Below are 16424 nucleotides of genomic sequence, written 5' to 3' on the forward strand. Positions count from 1 at the left end.
GTTCCAGCATAACTCTGAAATGCATGGACAAATTTCAACCAAACTTGGTATACATATGACTTACTATCTGGGAAAAAATACTGTAGGGGTGGGCATGGGGTGACATTTAAAATTATAAAAAATGACAGATATTAGTGTCACTGAGATGAATATTGACACTCGCAATGCCATTTAAGTCCAAGTTCAGCCCCATAGAGAGAGACATTCCTGTGGGACACGTGGGGGGGACACATGGGGGGGACATGGGGGGGGGGACATTTTAGGATAAAAAAAATATCCGGGCAACACTGGGTAATCAGCTAGTATTACATACAGCTAAGTATTTTGTACCTTGGGCAATGAGGGATTAGTGGCTTGCCCACTACAGCGATAGCCATTTGATTGTATGATTAAGGAAGAGTGTAAAAGACTGATGGCATGGAACTCCTTGCTCCATGCTGTACCTCTGATAAAATTAGACAACATTAAACTGATCTATCAAGATCAAAAGATGTGGACGGCTAGCTGCAAATGCAGATGCCTACGATGGCAGCTGTGCTAAAGAACGCCCCACATTCCAAACTCCTGCAATTCAAAACATAAGTACAAACAGGTTCACAGGTATCGCCTTCTTGCTTCCACCCCGCCTCCCCTCTCCCTTTTTGCTTCTGTCCCACCCTAGATTTGCACAATTTTTGCATTCACCTGGAAGATGACTAGCATTAACTTCTACCAAAATATTAACACTATACCTACCCCCAAAATGGTAAAGGAAAAAAAATATAACAATATAATACCCACCTCCCTCCTGATGGATAAAAACCAAAAATAGAGCGTGCAAAATATTTTGGTTCTCTGAAAGGTAGTGAATGCATTCAGTCCTTGAGCCAAGTGACTATCATTCATTCTCGCTCATGGGAGATGGGACAGGGAGGCTGCATGCAGTGCACAGCGGAGGGAGAATAAACAAAGAGGCAACACAAATTGATATAAAATGAAATGGCAGGCATAAAGGACTTAGATCCTTAACCAAACAAAGCCAAGCCAGAGAGGGACATCAGACATGTGCAATGTGCAAATACCCCATTACGGACAGGAAGCAAGGGCTGGAAATTTGCCCTAATTCTTCTGTTATACAACAGAGACAGTGGTGCAGATGGCTGGTGTGACACTCGAAGCGCTGGAGTAATGCTGAGATCAAACCCACTTTACAGTGTGCTAGAGACAGGGTTTTGGCCAAAGCGGTAGTCTCATGGATTAAAATTCTTTCCTGCGGGATGTCAGAAGACCAGTAAGTATAAAAGTGTGACACTGACCCAATAACTAAGACTAGAAAAATATTTGAAAGCTGATGTTGAGCATAACTTGAAAATGTTAAAGTAGAGTTACATTGAAAATCAATTTCTCACAGCTAAATGAAATTGCAAAACATATGAACACAAATTGAGCCATGAGTCAGGCTAAGGTCAATCAAATCCAACATCCTCTCTCTGGAAATGGCCAATTGAAAGATCACAAACGGTACATCAAATTACTCATAGCTCATTGCTTTCCAAAGTGTAACAGGCTAAAAAGTTATAGACTTTTTCTCCAGGAACTTGTCCAAACAGCTGTCAAGAGAATCTACAGCATAATTAGGCACTGGTTGAAAAAAAAAAAAAATACTTTCTATGATTTTTCTTAACCTGCCTGTTAGTTTCATAGAATATCCTCTTGTTTTAGTATTATGAAAACTGAACATACAAAAAAAACCTAAGCGGTCAATATTTGGTGGCAGTCAGCGCTTTTTAAAATGCTGATTGCCCAAGGTAGAATTAATGCCAAATATTCAATGCTGGCCCATATTCAAACACCAGCACTGAATATCCAGTGCTAATTCCAAGTGAAATGACTACCAGAGCTTGGTTTGTTATTATAGTTTCTGATTGCCTCCTAAAGCAGGTACTGTGTTCTTGGGGTGGTTTTCTTTTTGCTATTTTGGATTAAAGGAGTCCCTCTATGGCAGCTGTCTCAAACTCAAACCCTTTGCAGGGCCACATTTTGGATCTGTAGGTACTTGGAGGGCCGCAGAAAAAATAGTTAATGTCTTATTAAAGAAATGACAACTTTGCATGAGGTAAAACTCGTTATAGTTTATAAATCTTTTCTTAATTGCTTCTGATAATTTCAGCTATATACAGCTGAAAACAGTTCAACATGAAGAAATTGAAGTTTAGATAGTTTTTCACTTTCTGCATATTGCACTACTTTCAGCTGTGTATAGCTGAAATTATCAGAAGCAATTAAGGAAAGATTTATAAACTACATAGAGTTTTACCTCATGCAAAATTGTGATTTAGATTCTGAAGTATCAACTGCAAGAGACAAGATTTTGGTGAAGTCCTCTAGGCTTTTTTTGTAGAGGGGAGAATCAATATCAGACTTGTGCCTGGAAAACTTGTGCCTTAAGAGTCCGGTAGTCGCGTCCACAACAGCCTTCAGCTCTCACCTCCTCCAGCATTGGACACAACCGCCATCTTACATCAAGCCGTCACCATCAGGAGAGGTTCCGAATTTCGTGAGAGTTCATGATATCATGTACATACGCAGGGCCGACATCAGAAATTTCTGGGCCCCTTACTGAGCAATCCTATTGGGCCCCCCACGCACCCCTTCCCCCCCCCCAACCCCCCCTTCTTCCATGGGCCGAATACACACATACTTTTCTCTGTCGCCGCACTCTTTGACCAAAAGATTTGTAAGCCTGCAACCATGTCAAGGTAGACTCTTTCAGCAGGGCCCTAACCTAACCTAAACTAAACTAATCTATACCTATCTATTCTAAACTAACATATGTAGTGGAGTAGTGGATCACTGGAACAGACTCCCACTCCAGGTGATAAAGGCCAGCAGCATGACGGATTTTAAGAGAAAATGGGATACTCACGTGGGATCTTTAAGGGAGTAAATTCAGGGGAGGGGATACTTGGAATGGGCAGACTTGGTGGGCTATAGCCCTTTTCTGCTGCTTTTTTCTATGTTTCTATGTCTAATACTGAACTAATAACAAACTACATCTGCATAATAAATAACTAATAAATAATAGTGCTAGTAGCTATAATTCACTTTTGAATGTAAAATCTCAGTTAAGGATTTCTTTTGACCTTTGTAGGCCAGAAGTAGATCACAATTGCACAATATTTTTTGGAACAAGTATTAAATGTGTTTTTATAAATACTGTAAGCTTAATAAATATATCAGAAAAAACTACACATCTGAGCGCATATCTGAACATACACATCTGTATGATCCCATCCTCCTCAGCTTGCCTATAGCTGCATCATGCATGTTAAAAATGTATGATATGTTGATATGTGCACTTTCCTTCCTTCCCATCCATCCTCCTCAGCCTGTTCTTACACATCCACAGCTGCATGTTAATGATGATGTATATGTTATGATGATAAATAAGTGCATATGAGCACATCATTAACATGCAGCTATGGATGAATATAAAAAAGAAACAATATTCTGTACAATTGTCAATTTATAAATCAGCGTCTTCTCCCCACTCTCTCTTCGCCATTTCCCTTCAGCGTCCTCAGCCCACTCTCTCTCCACTTTCCTTCAGCGCACGCACATAAAAACAAGCAAGTAATTTATATCATTTTCATTCTATTCATTCATAGAAATTAAAGTCTAAATAATGCCAGTCACATAACAAAACATGATTTTACAAAAATAATTCCCTGCACAGTCAAGCCTGCAAGGATTACTAGATGTCTTTCAGCAGCTCCCCTCCCTCCCCCTTACCTTTGTGGCCAAGTCAAAATGATCTACCAACAATAAAATTTTAAAAACACAAAGCACGCTGTACGCAGAGAAAATGTTAATTATCATTTATATTCCGCGGGTTTTCAAAGAGGTCAAGGCAGATGACTTTATGCAATGTCACCTCAGTAACAACTATACAAAAATAGACAAATTTTCCCCCTCCCTTTTTACTAAAACGCGATAGCGGTTTTTAGCGCAGGGAGCTGCGCTGAATGCCCCACGCTGCTCTCAACGCTCATAGGCTCCCTGCGCTAAAAAACGCTATTGCGGTTTAATAAAAGGGGGCCATAGTGCAAAATATAGACAGCATATATAAATTCTCAAAGCAGACACATTTTCATCACTAAATTGAAAATAAAATCATTTTTCCTACCTTTGGTAATTTCATCAGTCTCTGGTTGCTCTTTATTCTTCTGACTGTGCATCCAATATTTCTTCCCTTCTTTCAGCCTCCTGTATGCTTCCTCTCCTCCAGACCTCATTCCCTCCCCAAACTTTTTCTTTGTTTCACCCTGCCCCTTCTTTCTTTTTCTCTCTCTCCATACCCCCTTTCTTTCTGTATGTCTGTTTTTCTCTCTCTCTCTCACCCTGCCCCCTTCTTTCTTTCTCTCTCCACACCCTCTTTCATTCTGTATGTCTGTCTTTCTCTCTCTCTCCGTGCCCCATTTTTCTTTGTTTCACCCTGCCCCCTTTCTTTCTTTCTGGCTTCCTGCCCCCCCTTTCTTTCTTTCTCCCTGCCCTCCCCTATGCCACCACCATTGGGAAAATGCTGCCACCGCCACTGGGGAATAGGCTGCCACTGCCGCCATCGGGAACAGGCCGGCACCGAGTTTGCCCTGCTTCTCTTCCCTGCGGGGCCGACCAACTCTCGCCACCCAACGTCAATTCTAACGTCGGAGAGGACGTTCTAGGCCATCCAGGCAGCGATTGGCTGGCCCAGAACATCCTCTCCGACGTCAGAATTGACGCAAGTGGCGAGAATTAGTTGGCCCCACAGGGAAAAGCAGGGAGAACTCGGCGCCGGCCTGTTTCCGATGGCGGCGGTGGCACTCAAGTGGCTAAAGAGCCGCAGTTTGCCAGCCTAGGGAGAACACTGGAGGGTGGCCAGCTATGCACCCCCTTGGGACATAAACCCGGGGCGGGGCGGGGTGGACCGCCCCCCACCCTCCCCCACCTTGGTATGCCACTATCTGTACCTCACTCCCTCCCTATGACCAAAAATTCTCCTCTCTTCTATTCCCCGTGTACACTACCATCTCTTTCCCTCCCTTCCTCTCTCCCAAGTCGATGCCTTCTGTGCCAAAAACCCATTTCCTCCCCCACCTCAGCATCTTTTTCCCTTCCTTCCTCTCTCCCAAGTCCATGCCTTCTGTGTCCAAAAACACATTCCCTCCCCCACCTCAGCATCTCTTTCCCTCCCTTCCTCTCTCCCAAGTCCATGCCTCTGTGTCCAAAAACCCATTCCATCCCCCACCTCAGCATCTCTTTCCCTCCCTTCCTCTCTCCCAAGTTCATGCTTTGTGTCCAAAACGCACTCCCTCCCCCCTTTTGTGTTCCGCGTGTGCCTCCCAGCACATCTTTGCAACTTTCTCAGCAAAACAGAGCTCGAGCCGCGAGGCTTGTCTTCTGTTTCCTGCCTGCCCCGGCGCGCACAAATAGCCGACCGGAAGTATTCTCCGACGTCAGCACTGACATCGGGGAACACTTCCGATTGGCTATATGTGAGCGGCAGGGCAGGTAGGAACAGAAGACGAGCCTCCCGGCTCGAGATGTGTTGAACTCCGCGGGTTCACCGTCCAGCTCTCTCCTGTGCACCTGGAGCGGCCCTCCCCCTCCCTAGACTATGGCCTAGGACCCTGGGGGAGCCCGGGCCCCCTGTCAGCTCCGGGCCCCTGAATGCAGGACTGGTAGTACTGCCCTGATGGCGGCCCTGTACATACGCACAAGCTGCACTGCCTCCAATGGTTACCTAACATTCTGGAAAGTTGGCCGCCTCACTGCTGTAACCTCACGCAAGTGCTTTCCTGTGTCTGTACACGATTGTCCTCTCCACTCCATCTCACAATGGCATACAGACACAGGAAAGCGCTTGTGTGAGGTTACACAGTGAGGCAGGCAACGTTCCAGAACAATGGTAACATACCGAGGGCCTCAAAATAGTACCTGGCGGGCCACATGTGGCCTGTGGGCCTCATGTTTGAGACCACTGCTCTATGGCATTTGATACATTGATGATGCTTTGTAGTTGTTTGAGTTTTATTAGCTGAGTCTGAATTTATCCTTTCTACTCTATATTATTAGATAAGTTACTGTGTTTGATTATATGTATTGTTTGCTTACATTTGATATAAATAGTTCATGATGAAATCTGTGTTCTCTCAAGCTTTGTACCAGACTACGAAAAGACTGTTGGGTCTTTATAACAGTAGGCACATTTTAGGACACCATTTGCACAATTTATATTTTTGAGGTTTTAATGAGTTCAATTTATATATACCTATGATTCTTTTTGAGGTTTTTCATCTGCAAACTCCTGTTCCGCAGGGGTTTTGGCCTTGTGATTTTACATCAATGGCTGGACCCTAAACTTCCTACTGTGCAACAGTGGAGACTTCAGATGTTGACTTAGCTTAAGATTAAGCGCATTCAGATCAGGTCTCTGTGCTCCCACAAACCTAGTGGGCCTTTAGGGACTCTCCTACTCCACAAGTTTGCAGTTATCTTTTAAATATGTAAGACGCTGGATATGGTTGCATTGTATTGCACTCACTCCTGGAATTTGTTCTACTGTATTTTATGAAGGGGAGGGGGGATTAGGTGAGGAATAGGGGGAAGGGAAGTTGGAAGTCTATATGTACCATTATGGCTTACCTGATTGTATTGTTTGCTTAAGTGATATTCAATAAAAAGGATTTCTACATATATATATTTTTATTTTTATTTATTTTTTAAATGAAAATTACACATTTTGACACTTATCTGTATCTTCTGTTATTTTGATGCAAGCATTGTCTATACATTGATGAGTGTTTTTGATTCCTTTTTTGGTTGTTTTCTTTCTACCATTTTCTATAATAAATTAACCCCCACTTTTACTAAGTTGAGATACAGGTTTCTATTATGGCCCAGAGCGCTAAAATTTCTGACGCTGCTTCAACGCTGTCCAAGAACAGTAAAACAAGATGATGTAAAATTTTCCAGCTCAATTACACCCCAAATCTAGTAGCTTTTATTGACAGCTTACTTCTTCCCTACAGTCCTACAAGAACAAATCTATTTTCTCTGTAACAGCTTGTACACTATGGAATGCTATGCCTCTCTATCATCATGAAGAATCTTCCATGGACAGGTTTAAATCAAACCTCAAAACTTTCCTATTTAAAGATGCTTACATCTTATGACAAGAAAGAGACTTCTTTCTCCATCATTTAATCTTATTTACAAACAAGACTGAGATTATTTTAATCTAAAGGTAGACAACTCTGGAAAATTTTAAATGGAAGCAAGGGTTATTTTTAAGTTTGCTTGCCTTTGTTTCAAAACCATAACAGGTTCATTCCCAATCTATCTATCTTTCTAGGCACAACTTGTACTGCAAAGTGCGTCCCGATTGTAGGCAACTGTAGGCGTCCTACAGCTGTCTAATCAGCCAATCGGGAGGCATGCTTTCTAAAAAAATGCTCCCCAGGCAGGCCACCTATATTGAAGGCGCCTCTGAGACCTAGGGAGGCCTGCAAGCCCGCTTAAGCTCGCCTAAGGCTAGGCAGTAGGAGGGGCCACTATAAGAAGGGCCTTAGGCGCTTGGGCCAATCAGACCCTAGGATCCTGTGGGTTGGACAGGAGAGGGGTGGGCTCACCTCATTTGGACAGAGGCGGACCTGCTGGCTGGATGGTGCGAAGACTCGTCCAGCCAACTTGGAGGTAAGCCCGAGGGGGGGTTACAGGGTGGGTGTTTCATTAGGGGGGTCCGGTAGGAGGGGTTGGGCACCCTCCTGCCGGCGATCTTCAGGGGGGGTGTTGGGGGGGTCCAGCAGGAGGGGTTGGGTACCCTCCTGCCGGCAATCTTTGGGGGGGCCGTTGGGGGGTCTGGGGAGGGCCGTTGGGGCATGTTATTGGGGGGTATGGAAGGAGGGTTTGGGTACCCTCCTGCTGGCGATTTTCGGGAGGGCGGGTTTGGTAAGCAGGAGGGATTGGGCACCCTCCTGCCGCGATCATCGGGGGGGTGGGGTGGTGAGGGGAGACTGGCGGCCGTAGCCGCTATACTAATCGCGGCAGGGAGATCCCTTGCCGCGATTAAGTATAGCGGCCACGTCTAAACAAATCCAATTCTGTAACCAGCGTCTGCAACATGGACGTCAGTTACAGAATCAGGTTTACTTTGGACGGGTTTTGTTCCAATTCTGGGACAGGCATCCTATACAGAATCCGGGCCATAGTGCCTACTTGTTCGCTTTCCCATCCTTGAAGGGCTGTATCCTCGATAGAACATTATCATTCCAAGCAGGCAAATGGAATAAATGTTTAACCAACTTTATCTCAAGCGCTCATTCTTACCAAACTTTTAGGAAGTCAATTAAAACTTATCTCTTTGACAAATTTCTCTGACTACATTTCTACCATGATGTACTTCTAAAACACTTCCAGGAAAAATTGATTAATCTTACCATGTTAATTTAATTTTGAAAGTTTTTTGTAATATTGCTCTCTATATACAGTCTTTTCCTCTGTAAATCGCTCTGAACTATTTGTGGTATTGCGGTATATACTTTTGTTTATAATGATGGGGGTTGCCATGCAGCTTATCTTAAAAAATTGGAAAAATTGGGACTGATTAAATTAGTCATTCTGGTGGGAATCCCTATGTTATGTCTTTAAAATGGAAAGGTTCATGGCCATTCAGAAGGGAAGTTACAAAAAATGTATCGATGTTTGGGAACCATTAACTAAATATTGTAAGGATTGACTTATTTATCTAAATGAAGAAAACATACACATCTGGGGGGGGAGGGGGGAGGGGGTATGGTTTGGTACTGATTAGGAGGTATGAATAGGATGTATATAGGATTTTTATGATTTATTATTCAATTGGACATTATTTCTAATAAGTTTATTGTGCTGTAATGTTAATATTTTAAGTAAATGCATCATTTGTTGTGCACAATTGTAGTTTTTTTAAAAAAAGGAATAATGAAGTTAAAAAAAATAAAATTATTATTATTATTATTCCTTGATGTTATACCTTAGTATTCTTTTTTTTCCAAAAATATTGTATTTCTCCCCTTCTATCCAAGGTAGGGAGAACGAGAGGGCACTCTTTAAAGTTGAAAGGGGATACATTCCGTACAAACGTAAGGAAGTTCTTCTTCACCCAGAGAGTGGCAGAAAACTGGAACGCTCTTCCAGAGGCTGTTATAGGGGAAAACACCCTCCAGGGATTCAAGACAAAGTTGGACAAGTTCCTGCTAAACTGGAACGTACGCAGGTGAGGCTGGACTCATTTAGAGCACTGGTCTTTGACCTGGGGGCCACCGCATGAGCGGACTGCTGGGCACGATGGACTACTGGTCTGACCCAGCAGCGGCAATTCTTATGTTCTTATGCATCTAGTTGATTGATTTTTGTGGTTTTCCCAATATTTGTAATTTAACCTTTTTATATTTACACTAGTATTTTAGTCCGTTACATTAACGGGTGCTAGAATATATGTATGTCTGTCTTTCTTTCTGTCTGTGCTTCTCCCTGCCCCTGTCTCTTTTTTTTATTATTTCTGTCTCTCTCCTTCCCGCTGTCTATCTTTCTTTATTTCTATCTCTCTCCCTCCCACTGTTTGTCTTTCTTTCTTTCTGTCTCTCTCCCTGTCCGCTGTCTTTTTATCTTTCTGTGGCCCCTTGCTTGCCTTCCTTTCTTTGTCTTTCTCTATGGCCCCCTTCTTTATCCTCCCCAAAGCAATCCAAGATTGCTCCCTGGCCCCCCCAGCACAACCCTCTCCCCAAAGCAAAGCATGTTTTCTCCCTGGCCCCCTTTGTCCCCCCCCCCCCCCCCCCCCCGGTGCAGCAGCATCATGTCCTCCAACTCCACTTCCTTGTGAATCAACATTTACCTACCCCCACCCCACTTCCCTGTGCAGCAGCATTCCCTCCCCCTTTATTAAAGGCATAGTTGGCCTGGAGGAGCCGGTCGGGGCGGTGCTCCCGTGCGCAGTGGGTGATCGGCCGTTTTTGCAGTGTCGGATCCTTTAGTTTGGGTGGCTGACTTAGGCCCGAGTGCAGCGTCGGCCTGGAGGAGGCGGGCGGGGCTCCCGTGCACAATTCCATGGTCAGCTGCATGGGAGTTTAGAGTGATGCCGACAGCCGCGGCTGCGCCTCAAGCCGCCTTAGCGCTGTCATGGCAACCCGCCGCCGAGCTGTCTTTCCTTCTCTGCCGACAGGGACCGCCAGGGGCTGGGTGCGGCGGGGAAGGAGGGTCTTGCCTGGCCGTGTCCGGTCGAATCCCGGGCCTGCTCTCCTTCCCCTAAGTTCCGGCCCCTCACTCCGGCGGGGAGGTGGGGGGGGAGGAAGAAGATCGTAAGCCGCGCATGCGCACTTCCTAGCTACAGCTCACGGAAAACGGACGCACGCATAGGAACTGCGCATGCGCGGCTTACCGTTTTATTATATTATATTAGATAAGTGGTATATCAAGATTTGAATAAACTTGAAACTTGATTTGTAGGTAATCAGACTGCACAGAGTCACTATCCAACACAAGAATAGGATCACATGCTAGACTTTAGTGTTCAACATCTTTTGAACACAAAGCTAGTGACATTGAGATAACATTCCTATTATGGAGAGAGAATTTTCTAATTAAATTTTTTATAGAGGCCAACCTAACACATAACGGCCTGATCAGAGTTTGAAAGGAAGTTCAAGACATGGGAAATCTGACTGCTGAGAGTTTCCATGCAGCCTTGTCCCACCCCCTGAGGATGAAAAGTTGACTACTGACATCTGAAATGCACACTTAAGAGGTCAATTCTATAAATGGTGCACAAGTTTCCATTTGATATGTGCACAAATAAATTGGATAATGAGCCAATTAGTGCCAATAGGTGAGTGCTAACAATGAATTATTGGCGCTAATTGGCCATAATTTGGTTGCTAGGCACTACACTATAAAGCTTGCTTGTAAATCTTATTACACACTATTCAAAGGGTGTCATGGCTATGGGAAGGGCATAAGTGAGTTAGAAGCGTTCACTAAAGATATGCACAGTAGTATTGAATGCTAGGGATCCATGCCAAACTTATACACTGAGATGTATACCTGGTTTCAGTTGGTATAAATCCCCGTGCCCACAGCTAAGCATGGATCCTGGTACTACGCATTATTCTATAAAGGATGCCCATCCCAGAGCGCCCATTATAAAATACTATTCATCGCCAATGGTTTCTGATGCAGAATTTTGAGCACCATTTACTGAATCTAGCCCTGTGTAGTGACCTTAGAAAAAATAGCCCCATAAAAAAAGACCCTAAGCCCTATATACATATGCACCCTTTGGTCCTCTCCAGAACTACATCCTTAAACCTCAAGGACATAAACTGTAGGGAAAATGGCAGAAATCTCACCTAAAGGAAGACAAGATTAACTGTAGAAAACACATGTCAATGTATAACTGGGCCTTAATTAGTAGCCAAAAAAAAAAAAAATCCGGTCAATATTTAGCTGACTGCGGTCAGCGCTTTTTTAAACGCTAACTATTGCCAGCTAAATTATATCTGGATATTCAATTCTAGGCCATCTCTGGGCATTGGCAGTGAATATCCAGGTCTGACTGGTCTGCTGCTGGCCACCCAAATTTTTGTGTCCTAGCTGAGTATCAGCTAGGACCCGAATATGTGTATCTGTCAGTTTTCCCCCCTTCTCCCCACTGATTCCAATCCTTCTTTGTGATCCTACTTAAACAGATGCCAAAACAGACTCAGTTCCCAAACCCACCAGCATCGGACTCCCCCCCCCCCCACTTCCTGATCCCAATTCCCCAGATTCTACCTCACATTCCTTGTGGTCCAGCAGAGGTAGCCTGGGCAGGAACAATCCCCACATGCTCCTGCCCTAGCAGCTTTATCAGCTGAAATGGCTGCTCAGGGGAGGCTCTGACCCAGGGCACCGGAATACCAAATGCCAAAATACCCGGCCTCTGACCTCATAACTCCACTCTAAAGAGCTATTAAGTCCAAGTGGTTTCAAACCGTTGAGCTAGAAAACCCAACGTATGTTGTTGTAGTCTTCTAGATCTATCACCTCCACGGGAGCATTGCAGTTCTTTATCGATGCAAAAACATTTAAGATATTCAAAAAAAGATTTCTGAGATCTTTTTTCTCTCTTCGCTGCTTGGGTTGTGGTTTTGAAACCTTTCTTGTGGGCTAAATGAAAGAAAACTGGCCAGACATGTCAGTCTCGCTTCCGGCCTGAGAATAGAATGAAGACAGTTCTTGCATTCCTGCTTGATGGTCTCTACAGAAACCACGACAGGGGATCCACCTCGATATGAGTGTTGCTGGTTTTCTCAGTAGCCTTCAACACTGTGGACCATATCATCATGCTTGCATGGCTAGTGAAAATATGTATTAGTGGCACAATATTTGCATGGTTCAAATTCAATTTGTCAAACAGACAACAATAAGGGAAAATGCTTGTGTACCTGATTGTAAAACTGCTTAGATAACCTTGATAGGCGGTATATAAAATCCTAATAAACTTGAAACTAAGTTGTCTCTGCATATTCTTCCATGGACATCACCTCCAAAAGGGCAAAGGGTCATGAGTCATAGATTTGCTATATTGTCTTTCTAAGGTACAAACAAAGCAGTTTATATATAGTATATAGAGGTACTTTTGCTGACCCTAGTGGGCTCACAATCTAAGTTTTGTATCTGGGACCATGGAGAGTTTCTTTCTTTTTCTGGAGTGGCAAGGAGAGAGGGTCAGTGAGGAAAGGTTGTGTGGGATGGGTGGAGGGAGATATTGGAAGGGCTCCAGATGGCTCCTATCTGTCATTCGGTGCCAGGGAAGCTGGGGCATGGCCTTCACCTGCATTGCTAGAAGATTCTGAAGGAAATCTGACAGCAATCTGCTGGGCTGTTGGGAGAAAAAACCAGTCTGTTAGATGCATGATTATAGCTGACTATCCATTATATGATCACCTTACCAGTAGAACGATAAGTGCAAGAGAGGGAAATAGATGTTAGAGTTTGCTGTATTGTGAATATTAACTGTACAGATTTCCCCAGTTTATGGAGGGTCTTTGTACATGATTGCTCTGTGAGAGGGTTAGGCATTGTGGAGATTGGATAGATGGATGCTGTGAGGTTTGCATCATAGACAGTGTGTGCTGTCAGACTGGGTGCTATGGATAGGGATCCTGAGATATGTTTGGTAAATGTGGTAATGTGTGACAACAACGAGGTGAGAACCAGCATTGGGAATAACCTAGAGTGTTCAGAGGTTTTCGATGAGCTGGCTAGTAGAACCTGTGGCTAATGAGCACTGTCCTATAGGCTAGCTTATGCATAAAGTGTGATCTGCCTCTGGCAGTTGGTGCTACTATAGATATACTAATAGCTGCTAAGGGATAACCAAAGGCTGCTGTGGTTATATGCAAACATGTGGCTATGAAGAAACGGAGATGGCTTTTGTGAGGGCTTGGTACTAACTTGCTTCCTGCGCCATTTCTGTCCAGACCTCCTCTATTCAACCTGTGCAATGCAAAGCATAGATATCTGGTCCGCTTTTTCACATTCTCAATCTGCACAAAGAGAGAGAGTGTGAGAGTCACATGGTGGAATTAAAGAGGTCCTTTTTTCCTTCTTACAAACAAAACATCCTGCCAGCTTCTATGCATGCAATGTGCACCTTAGACCTGATAGCCAGGGCTTGAACCTTTCCCTGTGGTATTGCAGCATGCTTTACCACATCCTTTTCTGTCTCTTTTCTATGTGATGCTATGTTGTTCAGGACCTGGCTAAGGTTCCTGTATGGTGGTAGGGGCAGATGGTGTGACAAACTGGCCATAGGTTGGCAGCTGAGCCTTTAATTGAACAGCTGTATTATTGACTCTTCATGTATCCTTCATGGAAGTGTTTGTGCTCTCTTCTTCACCTAGTCTCCCCTGAATCTCCAGAGTGCAAACCCTTCAGACCTAGCAAGTACCAATCATTAGGAGTGTATCATACAGATTAACAACCTCTCTCATGCTCCCAGTCTTTCAGACTCTTCTCTCAAACCTCTGAACCTCAGGCTACTGGGGGGTTTTTCATGGCACTGATTTTCTGAGAGGAATGTCTCAGAGAAGAAATGCCTTGTAGGCCAAGCAATTAGATGGCATGTGAACACAGCTTCCTGGAAACTTGGCCTCCATCAGATTCATACACATATTTGTTGCCACTGCTTAAAGAGTTATTATCTGGTTGTTGGAAAGTTTAGGTGGGTTACTCCTTTGTTAATGTGTTCTCACGTTCCTCTACTCTATTTCCTTTAACCATCTCCAGTGACATCCTATTCTTAGTAAGTGATGGTGTTGTTTCTATGGAACAACTCCACATCACTTCCAGGTAGAACTTTTTTAACCATAGAGACACTGTCTGACACATCTCACTTTAGCAAGGCATTCTCAGAATTCCCCCTTCCCCCCTATTGGCACTTACCTTTCTGAGGTAAGAGGCTTGCTTGTTAAAATGCACAGCCAACTTTTCTCACAACCGGCACATTCTCCTGCTGTTCTTCCTCTGGTGAGGCACAGGCTGTTCTCCCACCCTGTGTGAGTCTGGCCAGGAAGAGTTTCAAGTTTATTAAAATTTATTATACCACCTACAAGAGATTTCTAGGCGGTTTAAAGTGTTAAAAATATAAAAAAGGGAAGACGAACAGTAGGACTTACAGGACGAACATCAGACAAGTCTTTTACAGTGTCAAACAGAATTGATTAAAAGGGGTTGAGGGGGAGAAATACAATTCTGAATAGGAAAGGAAGACAATTAAGGTTAATACAATGGGGAAGGGAATTTTACGTCTGTGTCGGAGAGGAAAAGATATAGTGTAGTTTATAGATTGAACACGTCCTTAAATTAAAAAAAAAGTCTTTAGATTCGATTTGAATCTGTCCAAGGAAGATTCTTCTCAGAGATATGAAGGCATAGAGTTCCGTAATTGTGGGGCTGTGACTGAAAATACTGAGGAACGTGTGGTGTCATAAATTATTTGCTTATTAGGCTTGTGAGCCCTGAAAGCCATTTGGGCAAATTTCTGTGCCTGCCACATCAGCACACACAGCACATATATAGACATACAAGTGAGGCAGTATGCATGGATGGCCATGCTGCAAGTGGGCATATTCTTTTGACCTCATGTACATGTCCCTCCCACATGCTCATTATATAATACTGGCAAATATCTAGCTGGGGCTACTTTTGGGTGCGCCTAGATTTTTGATCACCTTTTATAGACTTACCCTCATAGTACTGCTGCAAATTCACAGCTAAGGACTTATATATTTGGAAGGCAATTCCATATTTAAATGCCTAAAGGTTGCCTATCTGACGCCTATTCTATAAAGGAAAGCAGGAACTTATGTTCCTTTATAGCACAACAGCTTAGGTATGCATTTATAATTTAATTGCGACCATTTACACCAGCCAGGGGTCGGTGTAAATGCTCATACCTAGATTGCTAACAAACATGCATAAATTATAGTATTCTATAATTTATGTAACTATGTGCCCTGCCCATGCTCCTCTCTGACTCCACCCATGTGTGTGTTCACCGTCACACTACACGCCATCGAATTTAAACGTCAGTTTATAGAACAGCACATAGCGGGAATATTGGCATTCACATGTAAGTATATGCAGGTATTCACGTTATTCATGTGCATTCTTGGCATCTAAATGTTGCCATTTTCTTTATAGAATTAAACACCCTAATTCTATAAAAAGAACTAAATATTGCCTGCACAAATTTGGGCATGCACCCAATTTGCACGTGTAACCTAATTGCATAATGAGCCAATTAGCACCAGTCACTGGAATTTTAACAAGCTATTATTAGCGCTAATTGGAATTAAAATATATGCATGGGATCCATGCTTAAATTTTAAGCACGGTTCCAAAAACCAGGCGAGGCCATGGAAGGGTCATGGGCGGATCAGGGGCATTCCTCCAATTTATACGCACACGGTTATAGAATAAGTGGGTGGGGGGGGGGATCCATGCCTAATTTAGGCGTGAAGATATACACCATGTTTCAGTTGGTGTAAATCAGGGCTGCCCAAGTCCAGTCCTCGAGATCTACTGGCAGGCCAGGTTTTCAGGATATCCACAATGAATATGCATGAGAAAGATTTGCCTGCACTGCCTTCTTGGTATGCAAATCTCTTTCATGCATTTCATTGTGGATATCCTGAAAACCTGGCTTGCCAGTAGCTCTCGAGGACCGGACTTGGGCAGCCCTAGTGTAAATGGCCACACCTGAAGTTAGGCACAATTCCCGGTGCTAAGTCCAAAATTAGAAGGCCTCAAACCAGCATTCTAATTTCACAGAATCTGCATCTAATATAGCATGTTACAAGAGTGTTATCTGGCAGTCCGAAATT

At 43.7% G+C, this 16424-nt stretch overlaps 1 protein-coding gene across 7 annotated transcripts in view; it reads right to left on the reverse strand.

Moving 5' to 3' along the window:
* MTSS2 (MTSS I-BAR domain containing 2) overlaps positions 1-16424 on the reverse strand; it is a 296388-nt gene that overhangs the window by 58263 nt on the left and 221701 nt on the right. The window lies entirely within an intron of this gene.

This window comes from Geotrypetes seraphini, chromosome 4 (genome assembly GCF_902459505.1).
Source record: "Geotrypetes seraphini chromosome 4, aGeoSer1.1, whole genome shotgun sequence".
NCBI classification, from domain to species: Eukaryota; Metazoa; Chordata; class Amphibia; order Gymnophiona; family Dermophiidae; genus Geotrypetes; species Geotrypetes seraphini.